The following is a 26,349-nucleotide window of genomic DNA, read 5'->3' as shown; positions in this document are numbered from 1 at the left end:
GGACGAGCTCCCGGCCGAACTTCTCAAACACGGAAGTGAGCAGCTGCACGAAAACCTTCACCGTATCATATTGAGGATATGGGAGGAAGAACAAATGCCTACTAGTGTGTTGGAAGGTCTCATTTCCCCTCTGTACAAGAAAGGGCAAGGTCGGAAGGAGTGCGCCAATTACCGAGGGATAACACTCCTTAATTCGGCGTACAAAATCATGTCTGGAATTCTGTTCAACAGATTGAGACCGTATGAGGAGTCCTTTGTCGGCGAATACCAAGCTGGTTTTCGAGAGGGCCGATCAACGACGGATCAAATGTTTACCCTGCGTCAAATCCTAGATAAATTCCGGGAGTACAACTTGCAGACTCACCATCTGTTTGTAGATTTCAAAGCAGCGTACGATTCAGTGAAGAGAAACAAGTTGTGGCAAATTATGTCAGAACATGGCTTTCCGGCGAAGCTGATTAGACTGATTCGTGCAGCGCTTGATGGATCGAAATCAAGTGTGCGGGTGGTGGACGAGATTTCGTCATCGTTCGTAACTTTAGATGGATTGAAACAGAGTGACGCTCTTTCTAACTTGCTGTTTAACATAGCGCTCGAAGGTGCTATCAGGAGAGCCGGTGTGCAGAGAAGCGGTACCATTATCACACGTTCTCATATGCTCCTTGGCTTTGCGGACGATATCGACATCATCGGGATTGACCGTCGGGCAGTGGAAGAGGCGTTCGTGCCTTTCAAGAGGGAGACAGCGAGGATTGGGCTCACGATCAACACCACAAAAACGAAGTACATGATAGCTGGTGGTCAACGTGGGTCCGGACGTGTTAGTTGTAGCGAAATGGTGCTAGGTGGTGAAAAGTTTGAAGTGGTGGAAGAATTTGTGTATCTTGGAACACTAGTGACATGCGATAATGATGTTACCCGCGAGGTGAAAAGACGTATTGCAGCTGCGAGTCGGGCTTTCTACGGGCTCCGTAACCAGCTGAAGTCCCGTAGCCTGCAAACGAAAACAAAACTCGCGTTATACAAGACACTGATCCTTCCGGTTGTCCTATATGGCCATGAATCATGGACATTGAAGGAAGTCGACCGGAGAGCTTTCGGGGTGTTTGAACGTAAAGTGCTGCGAACAATACTCGGCGGTAAACTAGAAAACGGCATCTGGCGGCGTCGCATGAATCACGAGTTGTACCAAGTGTATAAAGAGGTGGATATTGTCAAGCGCATAAAACACGGCAGGCTGCGTTGGGCTGGTCACGTTGCCCGTATGCCGGAAGAACGACAAGCAAAGATAATATTCAACAGAGAACCCGGACGAGGCCGCCGATTTCGTGGCAGGCCGCGCACACGATGGCTTTTTGCGGTTGAGGAGGACTTAAGGGCATTTAACGTTCGGGGCGACTGGAAGCGATTGGCCCAGGACCGAGCCCAGTGGAGAAGACTCATCCATTCGGCGCAGATTCATCTTAGCGAATTGTAGCCAACCAAGTATCCAAGTAAGTATATAAAATCTGTAAAATATGTATGATTACCATTTTTTGTTTTAACGGTAGTAATGTTCAATTAATGTTGAAGATTATTCAACTAACTATGAATGGTTCGTCAAAAACAGAAATTTGAATGTTGGAAGACTTCTTCTCCTTCGCATTACGTCCTCACTGGGGAAAAGCCTGCTTATCAGGTTAGTGTTCAATGAGCACTTCCACAGTTATTAACTGAGAGCCTTTCTTTGCCAAAGTTTGTCATTTTCGCATTCGTATATCGTGTGACAGGTACGATGATACTCTATGCCCAGGGAAGTCCAGGAAATTTCCATTACGAAAAAATCCTGGACCGACCGGGAATCGAATCCAGACACCTTCAGCATGGCTTTGCCTTACGTTCATAAATTTGATCTTGTTGGACTCCGTAGAACTCCAAGTTTCTCAACCTGAACGTGACCATGATTAAAACTTGCCAATTTTGCTTCTACCGGCCATTAAACAATTGACGAACCACGAAAGCTCCTTCGCTGAGATTGTGTTGTTGTCAAGTTCACCCGAAGACGATTTATCACCGCCACCACAACCACCATCACAGACCAAAGTCCTAAGCAAGTCGGTAGTGATGAATCTGGTGGGGCAAAGGAAAAGTTCCATTATTTTCATTTTTCCACCAGTCACATGCAAGCTTGCAGTGATTGTCCTGGGGCGGATGACAAAACAGCTGCATTCCTGCAGCAGAGGAAAGCTGAATGTTGACTGCTACCCTCTCCTTGCTACTATTTATGGGGTTATTTTTCTATTTAGTTTGAGTTTATTTGCGCTTGGTTGAAGAAAACACTATTATTCCACCTTAGATGCATTGTATGTTTTTTGAACGTTCGAGATTGGATCTATGTGAAACTAAGCCACCACTATGGCTGAAGCAGTCCGAGTTGGTGTAAAATTTACTAATAAAGTTGTTATTGGATAACGTTTCTTTGATTGATCCAAATATTTTTTTTTTATATTTTGAACTGTAATGCTCGTTCTTTTAATGGTAAAGAGAACGAGCTGTTTACATACATATAGCAGTTGTGACGACCCTTTAAATACCGTTATTTGGAAAGTTATATTTGCAGTATATACTGTACTAAACAATTGCATTGATTCTTGATTTCATATCCCGCGACTCCCATATTTATCCAAGCGCTGCCAAAGCAAACGTAAATCCTTGCTTCTGTCGGTGACGTTTTTGGTGTCACGCCCGAGGGCTTCCGGAAAATAGCTTTCGAATCCTTTTCCGTGTGGCCGTGGCAAACCCCCAGCTTGGTGCTATCTTCCTGCGGGGCCGCGGGAATGATTTATTATCGGACGCAATCTCGTTTCCGGTTTGCTGACTTTTCGCTGATTGAATAATTTGTCAAAACACAGCGCAAATCGCTGCTGTTCCCGGGGAAGAGCTTTTCAAGTAGATATGCCTGTAGGATACGCTACTGCCATCGAAAGATTATCGACTTTATCCATTTGCCGAGTGCTTTTGAACGGCGCGACGGGGATTTAATTGAATTTACTGGGAATTCAGCAAACCGAGACGAACGTTGTTCTTAATTTTGTGCTTTGCTTTTCTTTTATAATTTGAGTGCAGCGAAAGGCGATTATTTCACTGGGTTGATGATCTTTATTTGCGAAGAGTCAATGATAACTTCAAGTGAAACTGCTCAACTCTACAAGGGTGGTAGCAAGACTCTCTTTAAAGACTGGTTTACTTTTTTTTCTTATTTCAACTTGCAGTAAATCCTGCTGACAAATTCTTACGGTTCCTTAGAAACCATCAAAGACTATTACATGACATTTCTTTTCAGATTCCTTGAAGAAATGATTCAGATATTTTTTAGTGATTTCTTCAAAGATTCCTTTATACACACTTTCAGGGACTCCAGAAATTCCTCTAGTGGGTTCCTCCACCAAGTCTCCCAAAAACCCCTTCAGCGAAATCTCGAAAACCTTGAGAAATCTCTTCAGAATTCGCCCCAAGTTATCCTTGTACACTCCAGCTCTTCTACCTCATGCAGTTTCCACAGATTTCTGTGAAAAAAAACAGATACTATCTCAGGGTTGAGATGTGTTGTGACGGTTGTGCTACTTTTCCCCGAATGTTGGTTCCCCGAATGTCGTTTCCCCGAACGCCAGTTCCCCGAATGCCAGTTCCTCGAACATCCCGTTTCCCCGAGAATTTTTTGGCACTCATATTTGTAATAACTTCAAACATTTCAGGGTGGTGAACGTACTGGTCATCTGATATGCACCCTTCTTTATTTGATTGGCGGTTCTTACGGGTTTTACCATCTTCAGTGTTTTTGACAACATGTGTATAGTCGAAAACGACAAAATACCTACTTCTGTTGATTGCATATCGTTCTTTCTAATTTACCATCCTGCCTGAAAACTATTATAGCACCTATTTCGACTGCTCCACTTTTCGGGGAAACGGGTCATTCGGGGAAATGACATTCGGGGAAATGTAGCACAATCGTTGTGACTAATTCTTTCACTGATTTTTCCAATTGTTACTTTATGAGTCATACCAAGCAACTCCACAAAAAATCATTCCAGAGTTTTTAAAGCAATTCACTTAGGATTTTTTCCAGGAAGATTTAAAGATTTCTTACATCAATTTCTTCAGTTTTCCTTCTGAGCTTTTTTATATGTTTTCCTGCAATAACTCATTTACATTTACTCCCAGGTATAGCAAAAAAAAATCCTGCAGAGATTACTCGAGATACGTTGGGAAATTACCTGCATTAATTCCTAAAGAAAATAATGTTTAAAGATGCATATGTAATACGAGCAGTAATACTTGTCGTAATGTCATAAGGAATTTCCGAAAAAATATATTAAAAATTTTCATTGCCTGAGAAATGTTTTTTTTTTTATCTTCTGCTTCCATTTATATTTCCTTTTGTTTTCTTGGTTTCCTTTCGGTCCCTCGTCAGGGGAGGACATTGGAATAGTGCCTCTGAAAATGTAAAAGAATGCCCCTTTCGAGCCCAACCAAAGAGTAAAGCTGTTTTCACTGACTCGACTGTCCACGTCCCGTCGTTTTTATACATGTAGCATCAACGAAGAGTCTTAATTTGAAATATTCAATTAAATATTCGCACCGCATAATGCGATCTCTCCCTCTAGTGTAGCCGCCGAGATCTGGATCCCTTTTTTGCTCCTAATTTGTCTTTTTTTTCAATAGATAATTAAAACTCCTATTTTCTAGTCATTTTTGTCGCTACCAGCCATGTAGGTCTCTTTTCAGAGACCTACTCACTATTTTAATACAAGTCTCTATTTTTGATGAAAGGTCTCTAAAGATTAATCCAGTAATTTATCTGAAGATTTCTTTACCGATTCTCCCAGGAATTCTTTCAGAATTTCCACCCGTGATTTTGCAAGAGATTTTTCAGTTATTCCTTACAGTTGATTTTATATGGTTTCCTTCAAGATTTAATACACAGTTTCTCTCAAAAATTCCTCCAAACTATTTTTTTAAGATTATTCTAGGAAATCTATCACGGAAAATTCGATTAGGAACCACGGTACTCCCCAGACCGTTATTATCAGAAATAAATCTTCATCAAATCTGAGCTCACCAGTCGTTTTCTATGACTAAGCGACATATCTGGGCAAGGTTTATAAAAAATCTTTGAGACCGTTTCGATGTTACGCCCTTCAGAAGTTGTAAGTCATTAAATTTAAACTAAATCAGTAATATTCAAATGGTTTTGGAGTGAAAGTCTCTTTTGAATTGAGCTAGAAATCTTAAAAAGAAACTCTTGCCCCACTCGAACTTTTGCCCTACTTTACTCTAAGGGTATTTGTATTTGTTTCTGATGAAGTTTCTGAAAAAAAAATCTTGAAAATATGCATACAATTAAACTGTTAGTTCCCTCCCCTTGGTTATGCGACCTTGCCGCGATGGGAGGGCATAATCCATTAGCCCATATGATGGAAACCAAAGGCGTGACCTGTAGTAGTGGTATCACATTTTGGCATTTCTTTGCATAAAGGCGCGTCATAATTCATATGGCATAGACGCACTAATATCTCGGATGTGATCCAACGGACATTCTGCGTCATTGATAGAATTGATGCCCATTTCAAATAATTCATATATTCGAAGTGGATATTAATACTATTGGTGACGATCAGTTTGCCTTTTGCTAACCAGAATGATCCGTAGCCACTCTTACTATCAGCTAGCTGCATCGTTATCATGTACGACGTAAGGAATATAATTCTGAGAAAAATGACTTTTAGATTCTCTGAGTAGAAATAAGTGGCGACAATCTTATTTTATTATGGGTTTTACATTACCATAATAAGAAATACCTCTTTTGTAACAGCGGTATAAATAATCTAATTCCAGCTTCATTTTCACAAAATTTACAAGTAGAAAGTAGGCGTTGTGAAGCATTGCATTTGCCACCGAAAAGTGAATCTTGTACGAGACTGTTATAGAAGCCTAAGGTAACTTTACTCTTAAATATTCACTGTAAAAATGACTATGGAAAGTAAGACGCTGATATCGATCATTAGGGTTCACTTGCTAGGTTCGAGAAATTGTTGAACAGACAAGGAAAGTGACTTTTTTCTTCAAGGATATATGAACGTAATGACCAATAAATACTTTTAACAATAAAAAATGAAATTAACTAAAACTTTTACTAAACAGCCTAACTTTGTTAAGACTTCACGAGAATTGACATTTGAGCCTCTAATCTTACGTAAAAGACAGGAGTAATCAGAATAGCACTTAAATGACAAATTATTCAAAACCATTTTGACTAGACATTATTAGTAATGACACTACTACACTACTATTTCAAACAAATTCTGATGGAGCTGATGATTTTCACAATGCTTCCTTTTCTCAGAAGCAAGGGAATATGGGTATTTTTTTCAAAAACAGATTTTAAACTCCTATTTTTAAGATACTCGCTACCAGCTCTGAACTCTAGAAATCCGTAATCTTATGATATTTTGATAGTTTGAGAGGTGTCTCTGGAGTTATTTTTAAAGGTATCCTCATAGAAATCATCAAAAAATCTGAACGACAATTTTGGAAGAAATCTAAATTAGTCCTAAATGAAAAACCTGGCAAAATCCTTGTAAAATTGATGAAAAAATCACTTGATAAACTCCTTGAGGACATAGGATTTTCTTGACAAATTTGTCAAAACATATTTGGAAATTCCTGAAATAAATATTGATCGCTGGAGTAGCTTCAGGGGTTAAACTTGGAAAAAAACAGATTGAAGTCTTGTATGTATCTTGAACAAAATTCACAGAAAGTTTTGTTAATAAAAATTAATAAATGAATTCCTAAATAAACCTTCGGAATAATGCCCGAAAGAAATTTTACAAATACCTGGATTAGTAGATGAAAAACCGAATTTAGTACTATCCTTTGACAGATACGCGTATTGCGACCTCAACGGTAAGGCCGTATGTCGTGTACTAAATTCGGGTTTCCATCTATAGGTATTTCACTAAATAGGTCGAAGATTTATTATTATTACCTGTATTTGTTTCAGATGAAATTTCTGGAAAAAAAACATACAATAATACTTGCACACAAGATTTATCTCACGAGCTATACGAGTAAAACATTTAGTAATTGCGATTGATTAATAGCTAACCAGATTTTTTGGAATATGTTCATTAAATCTCTCCTGGTTCCTGGTTGCTCTATTTGTTTCCTTTTTGGTCTCTTCTTAAATCAGGTTCGGTAACTGTTTTCTTAAGTTCCTATTTTTAACACACTCAGTCGCTACCAGCCCTGAGTTTGGTTTTTATTTGTTTTCCTGGTTCTTGTTTGGAATCTCTTGTGTCTATTTTTCATCCCTTTTTGTTTTCTGTTTGTTTTTTTTTTTGGTATCATTTTGCAGGCATAAGGTCTCATGAGTTCCTATTTTTAAGATCCTAACTTGCTACCAGCCTAGAACTTCAGAAAACCATAATCTCGTCTCTTTTGCTAACTAAATTGTCTAACGTCGAAACTTGCCTGCAAACCACAGCTAGGTGAATTACTCAAAGTACTTTGAATAAGAAATCAACTCCGACTCAATTGTATTGTGCGACCCTCTTCTGCCTGACTCTAGACGGATAGGTGTTAATCAAACACGGACGAGATTTATTTTGCCTTGATTGTAGAAAGGACCCGGAATGAGGGGTGAACCGGGAATGTTGTGTCAGTTTCGCAAAATAATTTACTCTGCTCCAATTTCGCCTAATCCGAGTGGATTCGAGGACAGAACTGACACTTGTCGCCGGGAAGTTCAGATTAGGTTTTTTTTTCGTTTTCAACCCCGTCCCCAAAAGTATGCTATCTGGGCCTGGCCGGCTGCTGCATGGTCCGAATTTCTATTTTTAGCTCCGCCAATCTGTTGCTATCACGTCGCCAAACAGTGGAATTTTAATCGAAAGCGGTCAGCCAATGCAGGCAAAACCTTCGATTTGGTGTGGGCTTCACTGTTTCACGTGGACCGATGCTACAATGGTCGAGCGCCACACAAAAAAGTGGCCAAAACTACCAAACTATTTTGAAATTGTATATATTTTTACTTATTTTATTTATTATATTATTATGATCCTTGATTGAAAGTGTACTAAAATCTATTTTTTTTTCTTCTCCTATTATATTGAAATCAAGTATAAAATCCATATATTAGGAATAAAATATTTCTCTAATGTTATGCACCTTATGAGAGCTTATGGTTCAACAATTTTATCGCACATCAGGATGAAAAAAATATGTTAATCGAATACAAACGAAATTAGTGATTTCAAACAAATTTAATTGCATTTATAGTAAAATCATTTACGTTCAAAATGTTACGTAGTGAATATTTCCTTCTGAAACAATAAGAACACCAAGTAGCGTATGAGGATTAGATATACTTTAAAACTAGTTTTGGCAGCCTTTTGTATGGAGCCCGACCGTTGTGCGAAGTGGAAAGTGAGAGTAAAGTAAAGCAAGTCGATTGGGTAATAGCTACGGAAAGGAGGGGATTTGCCACAGCAACTGGCTTCAAGTCGCAGCGCATGAAAGCGAAGGCAATAACGTGTGATCGAAATAACTGGAGTGCAGTTGGAGTTGGTGAAATTATATCTGGCACTGGTAGGTACCTATTTTCGGTCCAGTTTTTTTGAGCTGGGCGAAATGGTCGACGCTTGATTGACTTTTGAGGTAGCTCCGGTAATGGATTTCACGTAGCTTCTATAGCCGTGATCGTCTAGTGGTTAGGACCCTACGTTGTGGCCGTAGTAACCCAGGTTCGAATCCTGGTCACGGCAGTGACCTTTCCGTCTGGTCATTGTCACGGAGGAGCTGTTTTTTTATATTAGTCATAATTGTAATCACCACCCACAGTTAAGTATACCTGTTAACGAGTAACCTTGCGCCTATTGTTAAAATTAGGGAGAAGGAAAGGGATGATGATGAAAGATAAATAAAAACAAAACCAAGTTCCTCGTATAGCAATTACAGAAGTGATTACACGTTAGTTGCAAGTTATTATTCACAATTTCCTGAAATTAATTTATTTGAAAAATTACATACTAGGAAATTAGTAGTGGTAAGTAGTATCTCTCTAAATATCGCTAGTTTCGTTGAACAATTGTGAATTTAGCAGGTATATTAGTAGACCGGCGCAAAATCCGTGCGTCAACGGAAAATTTTTGTAAAGACTAACCTGAAACTAAACCAAATTTCGTAAGTAATGATTGTATTAAAATTAATTGCAAAAATACTGGATTAGATACTGAATTATAAACTAGGGCACAACTAGTACTGAGATTGCCGGGAAAAGTTGAGCACAAGCAAGAATTACAAGGAAACTGTTTATGTATACACTGTTATAATTTACCGATGTATAAAACTACGATCTGATCCAAAATTCTAATAAAATTTCAGTTTTAAGCTGCCTAAAACAGCTGCTTTAAAAAGGTTTCGTTCATTACTTGCGAGGAGTTCAAAAAATAAAAAAAGGGGAAAAGCTCCAATTTTCAACCTAGCATTAGTTTTTGACCTATTCATACGATTTAGGCTTACTTTGTATGGAAATCGAAAATTGTCACAGCATTCTTGTTCTTGTTTATTATGAACTATCAGATCGAGGAGGAACCCAATAGAATCTGTAAATAGCGCTAAGCAAACATTTTAATCAAGTTAAGAGTACAAAATAATTGTTTCCGCCCGGGATCGAACCGGGGGCCTTCCGCGTGTTAGGCGGATGTGATAACCACTACACCACGGAAACTCATGGTATGTTTTTGGTTTAGTATTACGCGTTGCAAGAAAAATTTTGATTCTTGGAAAATCCAAAGCAATCTATCAGAAAATTTTCCTTCAAATTCATCCTAGTCACCCTTGACTTTGTTGCAGCTTCTGGCTGTCACTGTGCAGGTTTTACCTGCTGTATCCAATGCTGTATCTTTCTTGTATGAATATTAAAAAAATAAACGTTTGAACAAGCATAGACATGCGTATGCAGACTTGCAAACTGATCAAATTTGTTACATATCCTCAAAACGAACTGTGTTGTCAGAAATGTATGAAATTGGAATGGTTCATGAGAAGTTAGGAGGGTTGATTACGTCATAATAGAGGGTTGGGACAAATGAGCAATTTATTCTTCTACGAAACATAAGGAGAATGCTGAATGGGTGATATGCTTCTCGTTAGAAAAGAACCGTTTGACGAGTATTCCATTTAGAGATTTCGATATCATTCGAGGATTCAGAATCAGATCATGTATCTTTGATTCCGATGACTTTTTGAATCCATGGACGCCCGATGGGCGATCAGCAAATGAGCATAATCAGGCGTCCATGTATGTTATTTCCAAACTTTGTCACGAAAATGATAGCTTAAATGAAGGGAAACAGGCAGAAAAACGCTATGCAGCTTTTGCTTACTTTCATTGAATTGAACCTTCTTTCCTCAAGCCTGCAATGCTTGCTGTGGTTCATTTCCTCTATGCGGAGATAGCTCGCTGCGCGTTATTTCCGCGAAGCAATCCAAATTTTTAAATTTCCCCGCAATATCGTTCAATTTCAAATTATCTGACAGACAAGATTGTTCGATAAGACAACTTTCAATATTACTTCAAACCACCAGATTTCCACAGCCTTCAGTAGCCGTGATCGTCTAGTGGTTAGGACCCTACGTTGTGGCCGTAGTAACCCAGGTTCGAATCCTGGTCACGGCAACAATCCAAACTTGGGTTGATGTCAAGGAGAAGGTGCATTATTTTTTTCCAATAACTTGATATCAATATATGTGAGATTTTGGTCTCTTGACTTTAAGTTTATTATAATTTCACATCAGTTACCCTAAAAGTTCATCACTTCGGTAAAATTAACCACCAAAGTAATCGACTTTTTTTCAAAATAGGTATATTGTTTTGTGGACGTTTCGTTCTATTTCTGGTATTTGTCTTTAATTTTAAACAGTTTGTTAAAATTGCAATAAAAAAAGTAAAAAAATGATTTCATAAAATTTTTAATTTAAAGTAATCCTAAATTTATCTGGGAATTGAACTTACCATCTCCGGATCGCAGCTCAAAAGCTTCACGACTCTCTAATTAGTGCCAAGCAAACACCAGTTGAGAACACAAAATAATTGTTTCCGCCCGGGATCGAACCGGGGGCCTTCCGCGTGTTAGGCGGATGTGATAACCACTACACCACGGAAACTCATGGTATATTTTTGGTTTAGTATCATTCAATTTCAAATTATCTGACAGACCAGATTGTTCGATTTTTCCTCGTGTTAGGTGGATGTGATAACCACTACACCACGGAAACGTATGATGGTTTTTGGATTAGTTTCAGTCAATTTTCATATAATCTGACAGACAAGATTGTTCAAGAAGGCTAGTTTAAATATAGTTCCAAACCACCAGATTTCTACAGCCTTCAGCAGCTGCGATTGTCTAGTGGTTAGGACCCTACGTTGTGGCCGTAGTAACCCAGGGGCAGCAGGGACGAAAGTCCAGGGGCTTAACGGACCCCCCCCCCAGGACCTCTGCGAGTTGGGGAGTTGCCCAGGATGTGGTGAAGTTCGCAGTGGGCTCTGATGAACCTTCATAAAAACCACAAAAATCCGAATGCAACTCTGGCACAGCGACCGGTGCCGCTTAAAGTACCCTAGCCCAAACTAACAGGAGTGCCAACCGGCACATCAGGATTGATGCCAGTGAGATCCTGATTATGGCATACTGGTCGCGATACAAACGGACAAGGCATGGAATTACGAGTAGGAGTGCTTCGAGCACATTGGGACCAACGCCAGTACGGCCCCAATTATGTATACTGGCAGCGCACGATAAAGGACAAGTAACGGTATATGTACTGGATAATATGCTTTGAGGCTGACAGCGGCGACATTCTACTCCCTTAGTAGGGTCGGGTGACACTGGCCCGAAACGGCGAGTGGGTTAATGGCGCAGGCTGCCCCCGTCCCGTAAAACCGTGGCAGGCCTTAGAGTACGTTCCAAATCCGTCGCCTGGTTGTTCCAACTGGGCGGGAGTAGGCTCAGATGCCATTACCTGACCTGCGCCGATCCGGCTCTGGACATAGTACCCCATAAAGGACTATGTCAACCCTAGCATGGCCTCCCTGCTTGCATAGATAACCATGGGATTATAAAGGCGACTATTCCAGCGGAGATGGATAGCGGCTCTTAGGGGGACCCATAAGAGATGATCAACCAAAACAAACAACTAGCGGAATGTGAAGGAGAGGCTTCTGGACCTATCAGTAACCGGCTAAGGTTTCCGCCAAGGAAGGAGGCGACCAACTTTATTGAAAACAGTGTGAGCAAAAGCCTAGATACTGTGACGACGGCAGGCACTGGCCGCTCCAGTGCAACATGTGTGGTGACCGATGGCCCTGGACTAATCGAGGCCATGGATCGCAATAGGGAGTACCTCCCTAAAATGCAGGTAGCTGCTGAGCAACTTGATGTCATCATCGAGTATGTTAAGAGCAAAACAAATATCAGCAAAGACTTGAAAACAAGTCTACTGAAATTGCGACAATCAGTCCTAGCTGCAAAGCAGGACTACGAGAAAGCCAAGGAACAACTTGGCAAGGTAGAAGGCCAAAAAGACACTAGGTCGTGTCAGACCGAAGTGTTTTCCTTCACAGGCAACGCGAATATATCTGATGATATTATTCGATATGCGATGCGGAAGAGGGAAGCTTCCGGGGATGAATACGTGGCGAAAAGACGTATGGTTGCTAAGGGAAAAGTGACCTACGCGGCCGTCCTCCAGAGCGGAAAAGCTGGCACGAGCCAAGCACCGCGATCAAGAGGACATGGCAACAAAGGAGAGGCCAACACCAAGCCTAAGGCCAAGAAAGCCAAGAAAAAGGAGCCACGGGTTAACCGGAACCAGGCAGTGCATCCACGGGAACCACGGGCGCAAGGCAACAGCAACCCGTGGATACGAGTTGGAAATAAGAAAAAACAGAGGAAACCGAAAACGGAGCCCAAGGAGAGCGCTAAACCGAAAACAGCGAAACGTAGGAATTTAGGCGAAGCCCTCGTTATCAAAACGGAGGAAGCAAAATACGCCGAGGTTCTGAAGGCGATGCGAAGCACAGAGAAGCTATCGCCATTGGGCGCAGACGTGCGAAGCATAAGGCGAACTAGGATTGGTGAAATGATCCTAGTCTTAAAGAAGGACGCCAAGGAAAAGGGTGCAGTCTATAAGCAACTGGCACAAGAAGTACTTGGTGACGAGGTTGATGTAAGATCCCTTACTGCTGAAGCGACTCTCCAGTGTAAAAATCTGGATGAGGTCACCGATGCAGCGGAGGTCTCGGCTGCCCTCAAAGAGCAGTGTGACATCGACGTAGCCAGTAAGGCCATCCACCTTAGAAAGGGCCCGCAGGGCACCCAGGTGGCGGCGATCAGGCTGCCGGTCGCAGAGGCCAACAAAGCGAAGAACTTGGGCATACTCAAGGTAGGCTGGTCGGTTTGCCGGCTGAGCATACAACAGCCTCCTGAAGTTTGCTTCAAGTGTTTCGGGAAGGGCCATAAGTCGTGGAATTGCAATGGCCCCGACAGAAGTAAGATGTGCAGAAAATGCGGCGCTGAAGGCCATAGGGCAAGCGATTGTAAGCAAATCGCTAAGTGCCTAATATGTGTCGACAGAGCAGACAACGGACACTTAACGGGCGGACCCAAATGTCCGGGCACAAGCGGAGTATCAAAGCAGCCAAAACGGAAGTAACACAGTTAAATTTAAACCACTGTGATGCAGCCCAGCAGCTGCTTTGGCAGTCAGTCTCGGAAACCAAGACTGACGTGGTGTTACTATCGGACCCATACCGCATACCAGCCAACAACGGGAACTGGGTGGCGGATAGGTCTCAACAGTTAGCAGCTATAGGGACGACAGGACGATACCCAATCCAAGAAGTAGTCTCTAGCTCAAATGACGGTTTTGCGATAGCAAAAATCAACGGCGTGTTCTATTGCAGTTGTTACGCGCCCCCAAGGTGGTCGATTGAGGAATTTTCCCACATGGTCGACAGGATGATAGCCGAACTAGCTAATCGGCAGCCAGTAGTGATAGCTGGCGACTTTAATGCATGGGCAGTGGAGTGGGGTAGCCGCTGCACCAATCAAAGAGGCCAACTATTGCTGGAATCCCTGGCCGCTTTAAATGTAGAGCTGGCAAATGTGGGTACAGTGAGTACCTTCCGCAGAAATGGTGCAGAATCGATTATCGACGTGACGTTTTGTAGTCCTAACCTTTTAGGTACCATGAACTGGCGCGTTGATGACGGTTATACTCATAGCGATCATCAATCGATTCGCTATAGTATAATACCAGGCGGGCGGAAGGCAGCGCGATGTAACTCGACCCAAGCCCGAGGATGGAAAACAGCGCGCTTCGACGGCGAAGTATTCACTGAAGCCCTGAGGCGCGAACGGAACACTCTGGACCTAAACGGTGAAGAGCTAGTTGCTATGATATCACGAGCGTGTGATGCTTCCATGCCGAGAAAAGCCCCTCCTAGAGAGAACAGGCCGCCGGTGTATTGGTGGTGCGAATCAATTGCAAATCTTCGAGCAATCTGCCTTCGGGCTAGACGAAGAATGCAACGCGCACGCACAGAAGCACAAAGAGAGGAACGCGGTGCAGCATTCAGAGAGGCAAAGTTGGCTCTCAAAAAGGAAATCAAGAGTCGGAAACGGGCATGCTTTGAAAGCCTATGCGAGAGTGCCAATTCTAGTCCATGGGGTGACGCCTACAGAGTGGTAATGGCTAAGACCAAAGGAGCCATAGCGCCCCAAGAGAAATCGCCCGAGTTGCTGCGATCGATAATCGATGTACTTTTCCCGCACCATCCCATAAGCCCATGGCCCCCAGCGCCGTATGCGGCAGATGAAGAAGAAGAAGTGGCGAGAGTGACGAACGAAGAGCTGGCAGAAGTCGTGAAATCATTCGCGTCAAACAAGGCACCGGGACCCGATGGTATCCCGAATGTTGCCTTAAAAGCGGCAGTGAACACGGATCCGGACATGTTCAGAACCACGATGCAACGCTGCATTGATCAAGGAATCTTCCCGGATGTATGGAAGCGACAGAAATTGGTGCTACTACCAAAGGCGGGGAAACCACCAGGTGACCCGTCGGCGTATAGACCTATCTGTCTACTAGATACGACGGGCAAGTTATTGGAGAGGTTGATTCTCAACAGACTAGTACCGTATACGAAGAGTGCGGACGGCCTGTCCAACAACCAGTTTGGATTCAGAAAAGGTAAATCTACTCTGGACGCCATCCAGTCGGTCGTTCAAACAGCTGAGGTGACAATCGAGCATAAAAGGAGCGGCATCCGTTACTCTGGATGTGAAGAATGCGTTCAACAGCGCAAGCTGGGAAGCAATAGCACACGCGCTTCACCGCCTCAAGGTACCGGTGCAGTTGTGTAAGCTTCTAGAAAGCTATTTTGATGGTAGGATTCTACTGTATGACACAGAGGAGGGGCAGAAAAGCGTTCGAATTACCGCGGGAGTACCTCAAGGTTCAATCCTGGGCCCGCTGTTATGGAATGCGATGTACGATGACGTACTGAGGCTGCCCCTTCCGACGGGTGTTAAGATTGTTGGCTTCGCCGACGATATCACCCTAGTGGTCTATGGTGAATCGATGGAGGAAGTAGAGTTGACAGCAGCGCACTCTATTTCCCTGGTTGAGGAATGGATGAAGTCTAGGAAACTAGGACTGGCCCGTCACAAGACTGAGGTGGTGGTGGTCAACAACCGCAAGTCCGAGCAACGGGCGCTTATCTCGGTAGGTGATTGCACCATAGAGTCCAAACGATCCCTTAGGCATCTTGGGGTAATGATTGATGACAAGCTGAGCTTCGCTAGCCACGTTGAATATGCCTGTAAAAGGGCATCTACGGCTATAGCGGCGCTTTCGAGGATGATGTCTAACAGCTCTGCTGTAATTGCCAGCAAACGCAAGCTGCTGGCAAGCGTGGCGCTATCCATACTAAGGTATGGAGGACCAATCTGGTCAAAAGCGCTTATAACGAGAAGAAACCTAAAGCGGTTGGAAAGCACGTACAGGATAATGTGCTTAAGAGTAGCAAGTGCATACCGGACGGTATCTAAAGAGGCCGTGTGCATCATAGCCGGTATGACGCCCATCGGGCTCATCATCAAGGAAGATGTTCAATGCTTCAACCAAAGGGATACCAGAGGAGTCCGCGACACGTGTAAAGAGGAAACGCTCAGAAGCTGGCAGCAGGAATGGGATAACTCCACTAAGGGTAGATGGACCCATCGGCTAATACCAAATGTGTCAGATTGGTATGGTAGAAGCCATGGGGAAGTGAACTTCCACCTGACGCAGTTTCTGTCAGGACATGGTTGCTATAGACAGTACCTGCATAGGTTCGGGCACTCAGAATCTCCTGCGTGCCCCAATTGTGCTGGTGTAGAGGAAACAGCGGAGCATGTCGTGTTCGATTGCCCCCGTTTCATTGTTGTGAGAGGTCGCATGCTCACTACATGCGGAGGGGACACGTCCCCCGACAATATTATAGAGAGAATGTGTGCGGATGCCGAGTGCTGGAATGCAGTAACTACGGCTGTCACTCACATTATGTTAGAATTGCAGCGTCTATGGCGCGCCGACCAAGAGTTGGCTGCAGAGGATTAGCCCTGCCGAGGCTGGTCCCTTGTAACATTGTTTAAGTCGGCTAGGAGAAGCAGTTTGCCTAGGCTACTTCTGCTACACGTGTTGTGCTATATGCACTGGTCCCTTCCCGAAGAAATACCGTAAGGTGGTTCCGGGGAGATGAGGGTCTGAGTCCAAGGGTCATGTCGATGCACTGTTCACCACTTGAGCAATTCTAAATGAATTGCTCATGCACAGTGCATAGGCTGGTTTTAGCGGGTCGTCGTTGGTGCGTCATCCCCGCATTCCCTGAGTTATCTTCTCAGGGGATCTGTTAGCAGATTTCCCCCTTGTAAAAAACAAAAAAAAAAAACCCAGGTTCAAATCCTGGTCACGGCAACACTCCAAATTCGGATTGTTGTCACGGAGAAGATGTATTTATTTTTTCAAAAATCTTGATGTGAAATAGATGTCAGATTATAATTTCCTGGCTTGAAATTTATAGTAATTTTACATCAGTTACACTATAAGTAAATTACTTCGGTAAAATTAACCAAGCCGCTAAAACCACCAAAGTATTCGACATTTTTTCCGAATTATAAATTTTTGTGGATATTTCGTTCTATTTCCGGTTTTTGTCTTTAATTTTATACAGTATTTTAAAATTGCGATAAAAACGCTAAAAAATTGACTTCTTAAATTTATCTGGAAATCGAACCTATTGTTTACGGATCGTAGCTCATTAGCTTCTCGGCTCTCTATAAATAGCGCCAAGCAAACAACTAAGTAATGTTGAGAGAACAAAATGATTGTTTCCGCCCGGGATCGAACCGGGGGCCTTCCGCGTGTTAGGCGGATGTGATAACCACTACACCACGGAAACGCATGATGTTTCTATGGATTAATATCATCCAATTGTCCAATCAATTCATGACCAAGATTTCTCGAGCTCATTGCATTGAATATAGCTCTAAACCAGCAGATTTCCACTGCCTTCAGCAGCCGTGATCGTCTAGTGGTTAGGACCCTACGTTGTGGCCGTAGTAACCCAGGTTCGAATCCTGGTCACGGCAACATTCCGAATGCGGATTGTTGTCACGGAGAAGGTGTATTTTTTTCAAAAATCTTGATGTAAAATAGATGTCAGATTTTGGTTTCTTGTTTTGAAATTTATTATAATTTTACATCAGTTACACTATAAGTTCATCACATCGGTAAAATCAACCAAGCTGCTAAAACCTCCAGAGTATTCGATTTTTTTTCCGATATATAAGTTTTTGTGGATATTTCATTCTATTTTCGGTATTCATCTTTAATTTTATACAGTATTTAAAAATGGCGATAAAAAAACGCTTGAAAATTGACTTCATAAAATTTTAAATTTGTAAATAATATTAAATTTATTTGGAAATCGAACCTATTGTCTCCGGATCGCTGCTCAATAGCTTCTCGGCTTTCTATAAATAGCACCAAGCAAACAATTAAGTCAAGTTAAGAGAACAAAATAAATGTTTCCGCCCGGGATCGAACCGGGGGCCTTCCGCGTGTTAGGCGGATGTGATAACCACTACACCACGGAAACGCATGATGTTTCTATAGATTAATATCAACCAATTGTCCAATCAATTCATGACCAAGATTTCTCGAGCTCATTGCATTGAATATAGCTCTAAACCAGCAGATTTCCACAGCCTTCAGCAGCCGTGATCGTCTAGTGGTTAGGACCCTACGTTGTGGCCGTAGTAACCCAGGTTCGAATCCTGGTCACGGCAACAATCCACGGTCGGATTGTTGTCACGGAGAAGGTTCATGTTTTTTTTCGTTTGATTTGCTAGGATATACAATTTTTTCAAAAAGTTTGTGGTATATGTCAGGTTGCTAGCTTGCCTAACAAGGAGCTCAATTCATCTTCAAATCCGATTGTCGTTTTGTTTTGAGAACTTAATCGATTATCCGATAAAATTTTTAACTCGAAAATAATTTTAAACCAATCTGAGAATTGAACCTACTGTCTTCGGATTGGCAGCTCAATAGTTTGGTTCTCTAAATAGCGCTAAGCCAATAAGCTTGAAAGAACAAAATAATTGTTTCCGCCCGGGATCGAACCGGGGGCCTTTCGCGTGTTAGGAGGATGTGATGACCACTACACCACGGAAACTCATTGCTTTACTACAGTAATCCACTAAGTTTTAAAATTGTCTTACAGACAAGATTGTTCAAGAAGGAAAGTTAAAATATAGCTCCTTACCATCCATTTTTCATAGCCTTCAGCAGCCGTGATCGTCTAGTGGTTAGGACCCTACGTTGTGGCCGTAGTAACCCAGGTTCGAATCCTGGTCACGGCAGTGACCCACGGGCTCACAGTCACGGAAGAAGGCTTTTTTTACCAATAGCATTTGTTGTCCTCTATCAATGATTAACATTTGTCTCTTTTCTTTCTAGGTAAGTACCAATGGAACTCAATTGTAGCTCTTTATAGCTACAAACGCTGTTCAGATAAGTACACTACCCGTCATAAATACGGACTCACTGAAATAAGTATTGCAACACTCAGCTGAATAATGAATCACCCCCGAAAAGTTTAGCATCACCTCAAAACAGGTTAATTCACATTGCTATATCTCGAGATCCTTACGACTTGCAAAGAAGCGATCTTCAGCAAAGTTGTTCAGGGGATCAAGGACATCCGGAAAGCGAACAGTTTAGTTCGCGATTTTGCCGTTAGGTGGCGCTAGTGAGCATTTAAAATTGAGCATAAATTGAGCATTTTGAACTAGTTTTAGCTTGTGATCCATAAGAGATAGAAAGTTCGGGTCTTCGGCAAAGTTGCTCAGAAAGTCAAGGACATCCAAAAAGCGAACAGTTTAGTTCGCGATTTTGCCGTTAGGTGGCGCTAGTGAGCATGTACAATTGAGCATTTCAAACTAGTTCTAGCTTGTGATCCATAAGAGATAGAATGTTCGGGTCTTCGGCAAAGTTGCTCAGGGGTTCAAGGACATCCGGAAAACGATCAGTTTAGTTCACGATTTTGCCGCTAGGTGGCGCTAGTGAGCATGTAAAAATGAGCATTTTGAACTAGTTCTAGTTTGTGATCCATAAGAGATAGAAAGTTCGGGTCTTCGGCAAAGTTGCTCAGGGGTTCAAGGACATCCGGAAGACAGATAGTTTGGTTTGCGATTTTGCCGCTAGGTGGCGCTAGTGAGCATGTAAAACTGAGCATTTTGAACTAGTTCTAGCTTGTGATCCATAAGAGATAGAAAGTTCGAATCTTGGGCAAAGTTGCTCAGGGGTTCAAGGACATCCGGAAAGCGAACAGTTTAGTTCACGATTTTGCCGCTAGGTGGCGCCACATAGCGGCAAAATCGCGAACTAAACTGTTCGCTTTCCGGATGTCCTTGAACCCCTGAGCAACTTTGCCCAAGATCCGAACTTTCTATCTCTTATGGATCACAAGCTAGAACTAGTTCAAAATGCTCAGTTTTACATGCTCACTAGCGCCACCTGGCGGCAAAATTGCGAACTAAACTGTTCGCTTTCCGGATGTCCTTGATCCCCTGAACAACTTTGCTGAAGATCGCTTCTTTGTAAGTCGTAAGGATCTCAAGATATAGCAATGTGAATTAACCTGTTTTGAGCTGATGCTAAACTTTTCAGGGTGATTCATTATTCAGCTGTGTGTTGCAATACTTTTTTGAGTGAGTCCGTATTTATGACGGGTAGTGTACATCCAACATGTTTTGCATTTTACACGGGGAGCACTTAATCAAATAAGTTTATTTTTCGGCGTCCGGAATTTTCCATCACCGAAATTTAATTATAATCTTATTTGCGGGTAGGTACGTTGGCATCATCAAAACCGTCCAGACAGCCACAGCAGGGTCGAAATTCCGTGGTAGGTAAGGGAGGATGGGGTAATATGCGCCTTCCAAGGAAAAGCTTTACAATATTTTTTTCGTCAAAATCGTCATTTTAATTAGATTTACAATTACCTAACAAAATCATTGGATTGAGGCAATCATTTCGAAACAGCGTGGTATAACACTCCACCCAGTTGCAAAAATTCAGCAATTTTTAAAATTAGGGGAAGACTTGGTAAGACCGCCCGCCTAAACAATTTAATTCATATGACAAAATCAAGAATTAATAAATCCTTTTTCAACGCAGCGTATCGTTTTTGAAGCCTTATGCATGTCACAGGTGTTCTATTTGTGAAAAAAATATTTATTTCTTGACGCTTGAAAAAGTGATGTCTTATCACGATTATTTTTAGCGACGGTGTAAAACCGGCCACCCACGGGTAAAAGCGACCACCACGATTTTCGTACACAATCGTGCGAAAAAATATATCAGTTCCCTATGATTCTAAAAAGTATAATGTTTTATGAATTCTACATTGATTAACAGAAATATTGAAACATTTTTAGTATTAATATTAAAAATACTTAGATGTTTGCTTATTTTAGCCTTGAGACATCCATATTTTGGAAAAATATACGGGTTTGGCTTGTATTTATCACAAAATTGATTTCATATTACTTGAATAGTAATGTAAATCGTAGTTACAACTTTTAAAATGGTTTAGACATTTCATTTGGTATAAATTAGGGGTGGCGCTCTTACCCCATCAACAGTGGTCGGTTTTACCCCGTTTGCGCAAATTTTACAACTATGGCGCCATTTCAAAGCTAAATATTTACAATTCATATTTCACTTCACTGAAGCATATTTCACATTTCTGTTGATCCATGGACGGGTAATTTGTTATGTTTTTACAAAAAATCCCTTCCGAAATGCTTAAGTGAGCATGTGTTAAATTTAGATCAAATTCAATAACGACAAGCAGAAACTTTGTTTTGATATATGTTATGTAAATATCATCCCATATGGTTCGGAATGTCAAAAATCTTGTGTTTATGGCAAGTGCTTGGTGCACTTTTAAGAAAACCGCCATTTTCATGCCAAACTGAAGGTGGTCTGTTTTACCCCGGCGGGCGCTCTTACTCCGTCTACCCCTACTATATGTGTAGAAGATACTAGAGTGATGTGCTAATATCCTTCGTATTAAGCTTTGATCAGTGAGAACCTACTATTTTCCCAGTATTGCACTGAATGATACTGATACAAACCAACGCCAAACAATGCCAGAACGGCTTTCGCATCGTGCAATAAGATATTGATAAATCTTCATTGTTTATTTGAAATAATGCAATTACATTATTACATGCCGTTGTCTCTATTCATCGTACCCATTTTCGAAACGATCGCAATCTGTTTTCAGATTCGTCTCACAACTAACGGCTCACTGTGGTATAGTGATTGGTCAATGTTAAAAAACGGTTTCGCAGTTGGGGTTTTTTTCCGCTACTCGACTGGAAATAATAACTTTATTGATAAACGAATCCAATATCTCAATATAGGTAGTAGTCACTTACAATTTAGTTTTCTTACAATCCGCGTAGTCCAATTAGTATTCCAGTAACAATTTCTGAGGTTAGGATAGCTAATAATGTAAGATATCAATTAAGTAATGTGCCAACTATTAATCAGGCTGTACTTACTTCTCCGTACTAATTAGTTTATAAGTTTTAGCATAAGAGACTTGTTCCAACGACTAACTCTCGGACTATTCAATGTTTAGGCTGTAATTTTAGGAATAAGTTGTAGATTCGTGTTTGCATGATAAAGGAATAGTTTTAAATTGCATGAATATACTGTACATTCAAACTATGACACTGTACTGACCTATTGACTAGAACAATTTCACGTTATCCAGTTCAATAGCAAGCGGTTATGGCAGTTTTTATAATATAAATTAGCAAGTAGATTTCACAATATAAATTTTCATCAACTAAATGTTCACGTGTTTCGTTTGTGTATTCACTGATGATCTGTCATCGACGAGTCAAAGTTGACGTTCAACGAGCGCGCTGCGTCACCTTAATACGGTGCCGATATAAAGGGCCTATCGCCCGTATTCCGCAACACCCCGACCCGTAATGCCTTACCCTTCAACGGCCTTACTACTCTGCAGGACATCCAGCAATGCTACCTTGATCGCAGGTCTTTGAATCACTCCAGATATGGTTTGGACGTCAACTTTCCTCACCTGCCCATCACTCGCTGTATAGACCTTTGCAATACGGCCTCGTATCCATCCGTTACGAACTGATTCATCTACGATGACTACCGGATCGTTAACTTGGAGTGGACGGACATCGTTGAACCACTTGGTCCGACGAGCTATAGTTGGAAGGTAGCCTTGAATCCATCGCTTCCAAAACTGGTTCAAGAGTTGTTGCATTAGTTTCCAATTAACTTTCAGAGAAACTTCTTCAGTTATAGATATTCTTGATAAAGTGTTGTCACTACACGAGCTCATCAGCAGAAAATTGTAGGGAGTAATTGCTTCTTCTGCTGAGTCCTCCAACGGTACAAATGTTAATGGGTGAGAGTTGACGATCAGTTCAGCTTCCGCTAAAAACGTCATCAACTCTTCGTCGTTCAAGCTTTGTTTGTGATGCAAAGATTTCAACGCATCTTTGATTGAGCGCACCTTTCGCTCCCACACACCACCCATGTGGGGAGCAGAGGGGGGATTGAATACCCACTCAATTTCTGTGTTGATGAACATTCCAGCTAGCTTCCGATTAATGGTTCTTATCTCTTCGGCGATCTCGCGAGCAGCTCCCCGAAAATTGGTGCCATTGTCGCTGAATATTTGTTGCGGTGCACCTCTCCGGGATATGAAACGGCGTATCGCCATTTTACAAGATTCTGCTGACATCGTGTGCACAACTTCAACATGTACAGCACGTATGGTCAAACATGTGAATAGCGCCACCCATCGTTTTTCGTTGCTGCGACGGCGCTTTACAATCAATGGCCCGAAGTAATCTAGGCCTGTGAATGTAAATGGGCGAACGTAAGGTGTCACCCTTGGATGTGGTAGAATAGCCATCTTTGGCGCAGTTGGTTTCGCTCGATAGACTTTGCACCACATACATTGCTTCACAATCTTTTTCACCTCAAAACGAATCTTAGGTATGTAATACCGCTGGCGTAACTCGTTGACGACTGTATCGACATTGGCATGCGCATACCGTTGATGGTATTTGTGGATCAACAGATTGGTGACATGGTTTCCTCTGGGAACTATCACCGGATTTTGGAATTCGTCCGAGTAATACACTGAAACTTCGTTAATCCGACTACGCATTCGAAGTACACCTTTTTCATCTAGAAATGGTGACAACTTTCCAATGGGACTGCTCTTTTTAAGAGACTTGCGTTCACTACCAGAAAGCTCGGAGTTCTTACAAAGAATGGAGATCTCATCGGAATACTCTGCCTTTTGCACCACTCGCCAGACACTTGCCTCTGCTGCTAAGTAATCCTTATGTTCCAATACCGCTATCCTGGTTCCGGTCGCTTCTCGGTTTGAAGATCGGCAACGATGAACGAAGTGGTGAAGGTAGCCAAGGCTCTTCACTAAATCTTCCCAGCGAGAGAACTTTGCAAAGTCGATAGTTGGATCGCGAACTACCGCGTGGTGTTGGACAGCTTTGATATCATCTTGAGGCTCCAAAAACTTGGTCGGCTGACGCGGCCACTCGCTTTCCAATTGGTATAGAAATTCTGGTCCTGAAAACCATGGGCTTTCTGGGTCGAAACATGGGCCATTTCCCCATTTGGTACCCTTATCAGCGACGTTCAGATTTGTTGGGACGTAGTGCCATTCATCAACGCTAGTTTCCGATTGAATTTCCGCAATTCGAAAAGCTACAAACTGCCGAAACTTTCGAGGATCTGCTCTCAACCATGCAAGAACGGTTGTTGAGTCAGTCCACAAGTAGCGTTTCTGGACTGGTATTGAGTGGTTCTCCTGAATGTTCCTAAGCAGTCTCACTCCGATTACTCCGGCACACAATTCGCTGCGTGGAATGGACTGAGGTTTTAGAGGTGTAACTTTAGTCTTTGCTGCTACCAAGGCACAGCGCGGTGATCCATTGTCCATGATCCTGAAGTACGCTGTAGCGCAGTATGCCATTAAGCTGGCATCAACGAAGACATGGAGCTCAAGAGTGTCGTAGCTGGCTAGACTGTAATTCGGGAAATAGCATCTCGGAATTTGAACCTGCCGCAGGTTCGGAATTAATCTCACCCATCGCTGCCACTTCTCAAAATCCTCCGTTGTTATAGGTTCATCCCATTTAACGCCAGACCTCCACACGTCCTGAATCAGAATTTTTCCGTGTACTGTATAAGTAGCTACGAGTCCGAGCGGGTCAAAATGACTCATAACTACCCGGAGAACTTGTCTTTTAGTCGGAACGATACGGCCAGATAGCAACGGGTAAAGATCTTCTCGGAATTGGGTCTCAAACACAAACATATCGCTCCTGGGATCCCATGTTATCCCCAAGACACGCTCGGTAATTGTGGATTTTTCCACAGAAAAGCACTTTGCAGTATCATCGACGTCAACCCCGACCCGTCGAAGAACTTCCTCGGAGTTGGACTGCCAGTTCCTAATCTCGAAGCCGGCCTTATCGAAGATCCAGCGTACTTCTTCCACTATGCGCACAGTTTCATCCACGGTATCTCGGCTATCCAGAAAATCATCTACGTAGGTGCAGTTGATGATTGCCGACGCTGCTTCTGGAAAGGCCTCCGCATACTCCTTCGCATTGGTATTTTTAACGTGTTGCGCTAAACACGGGGAACATGACGCTCCAAAGATAACAACGTCCATGATGTACACTGTGGGCTGTTCCTCGGGATCGTGTCGAAAAAGGAATCTTTGAGCCTGTCGATCAGTTTGCTTGACCAGTAACTGATGAAACATTTGCCGAACATCGCCTACTGCAACATACTGCCGTTGTCGGAATCCGCAAATGACCTTCAACAACGGAGTCAAGAGATCTGGCCCGACTAGCAACATCGAGTTGAGCGATACGTCTCCAACACGTGCCGCTGCATCCCACACGATGCGAACTTTCCCAGGTTTGCGGGGGTTCTGGACGATTCCCAAAGGAAGGTACCACACACGACGTTGATCAGAATGTTGTAGCTCGTCTCCAGTTGCAATATGTGCATAGCCACGCTCTAGGTACTCTTTTATCTGGTCTACAACCTTCATTTTTAATGCTGGATCCTTAGCAAACTTCTTTTCCAAGCAGACCAAACGACGTTCAGCCATTTTGTAGCTCTCAGGAAACTCAAAGTTGTCACTTTTCCATAAAAGTCCGCATTCGAACCTTCCGGAATCAGTTCGCTTGGTAGTCTGCTCCAAAATCCGCCTAGCTCGTTGATCTTCGGCTGACTCTAAAGGTAGACACGGATTCACCCCAATCGTTTCTACAGCGAAGTAATTGTTGACCAGCTGGTGAAGTGTCTCGTCTGCTGTACAGTTACACTTGTGGAACAGCACGTGATCAGTACGTTGTGATTCTCTACGTCCACCTCCAAAAATTGTCCACCCAAGTCGCGTTTTGGCGGCTATGGGTTCTTTGTTGCGCCGCTCGCGTTTGTCTAGCGTCAACTTTAGTGTGGCATTATCTAATCCTATAAGAATTCGAGGAACTGCATTCGAGAAGCTTTGAACAGGAAGCCCTTTTAAGTGCGGAAACTGCTTGGAGAGTTGTTCGTAATCCAGACTTTGTTGCGGTAAATCAAGGCGAGGTA

General features: G+C 42.5%; 1 protein-coding gene and 10 non-coding genes across 14 annotated transcripts in view; 6 read left to right on the top strand and 5 right to left on the bottom strand.

Moving 5' to 3' along the window:
* LOC5578960 (mitogen-activated protein kinase ERK-A) overlaps positions 1-26,349 on the top strand; it is a 364,872-nt gene that overhangs the window by 84,249 nt on the left and 254,274 nt on the right. The gene's annotated exons all lie outside the window — the stretch shown is intronic.
* Positions 8,736-8,807, top strand: Trnah-gug. The gene has a single exon. It is a non-coding gene; the product is annotated as a tRNA-His (tRNA).
* Trnav-aac lies at positions 9,700-9,772 on the bottom strand. Its single transcript has one exon. It is a non-coding gene; the product is annotated as a tRNA-Val (tRNA).
* Trnah-gug lies at positions 10,652-10,723 on the top strand. The gene has a single exon. It is a non-coding gene; the product is annotated as a tRNA-His (tRNA).
* Trnav-aac lies at positions 11,139-11,211 on the bottom strand. Its single transcript has one exon. It is a non-coding gene; the product is annotated as a tRNA-Val (tRNA).
* On the bottom strand, positions 17,476-17,548 carry Trnav-aac. The gene has a single exon. It is a non-coding gene; the product is annotated as a tRNA-Val (tRNA).
* Positions 17,667-17,738, top strand: Trnah-gug. The gene has a single exon. It is a non-coding gene; the product is annotated as a tRNA-His (tRNA).
* Positions 18,175-18,247, bottom strand: Trnav-aac. The gene has a single exon. It is a non-coding gene; the product is annotated as a tRNA-Val (tRNA).
* Positions 18,366-18,437, top strand: Trnah-gug. Its single transcript has one exon. It is a non-coding gene; the product is annotated as a tRNA-His (tRNA).
* Positions 18,751-18,823, bottom strand: Trnav-aac. The gene has a single exon. It is a non-coding gene; the product is annotated as a tRNA-Val (tRNA).
* Trnah-gug lies at positions 18,939-19,010 on the top strand. Its single transcript has one exon. It is a non-coding gene; the product is annotated as a tRNA-His (tRNA).

This window comes from Aedes aegypti, chromosome 2, assembly GCF_002204515.2.
Source record: "Aedes aegypti strain LVP_AGWG chromosome 2, AaegL5.0 Primary Assembly, whole genome shotgun sequence".
Taxonomy (NCBI): domain Eukaryota; kingdom Metazoa; phylum Arthropoda; class Insecta; order Diptera; family Culicidae; genus Aedes; species Aedes aegypti.
This window is presented reverse-complemented; position numbering and strand designations above follow the sequence as displayed.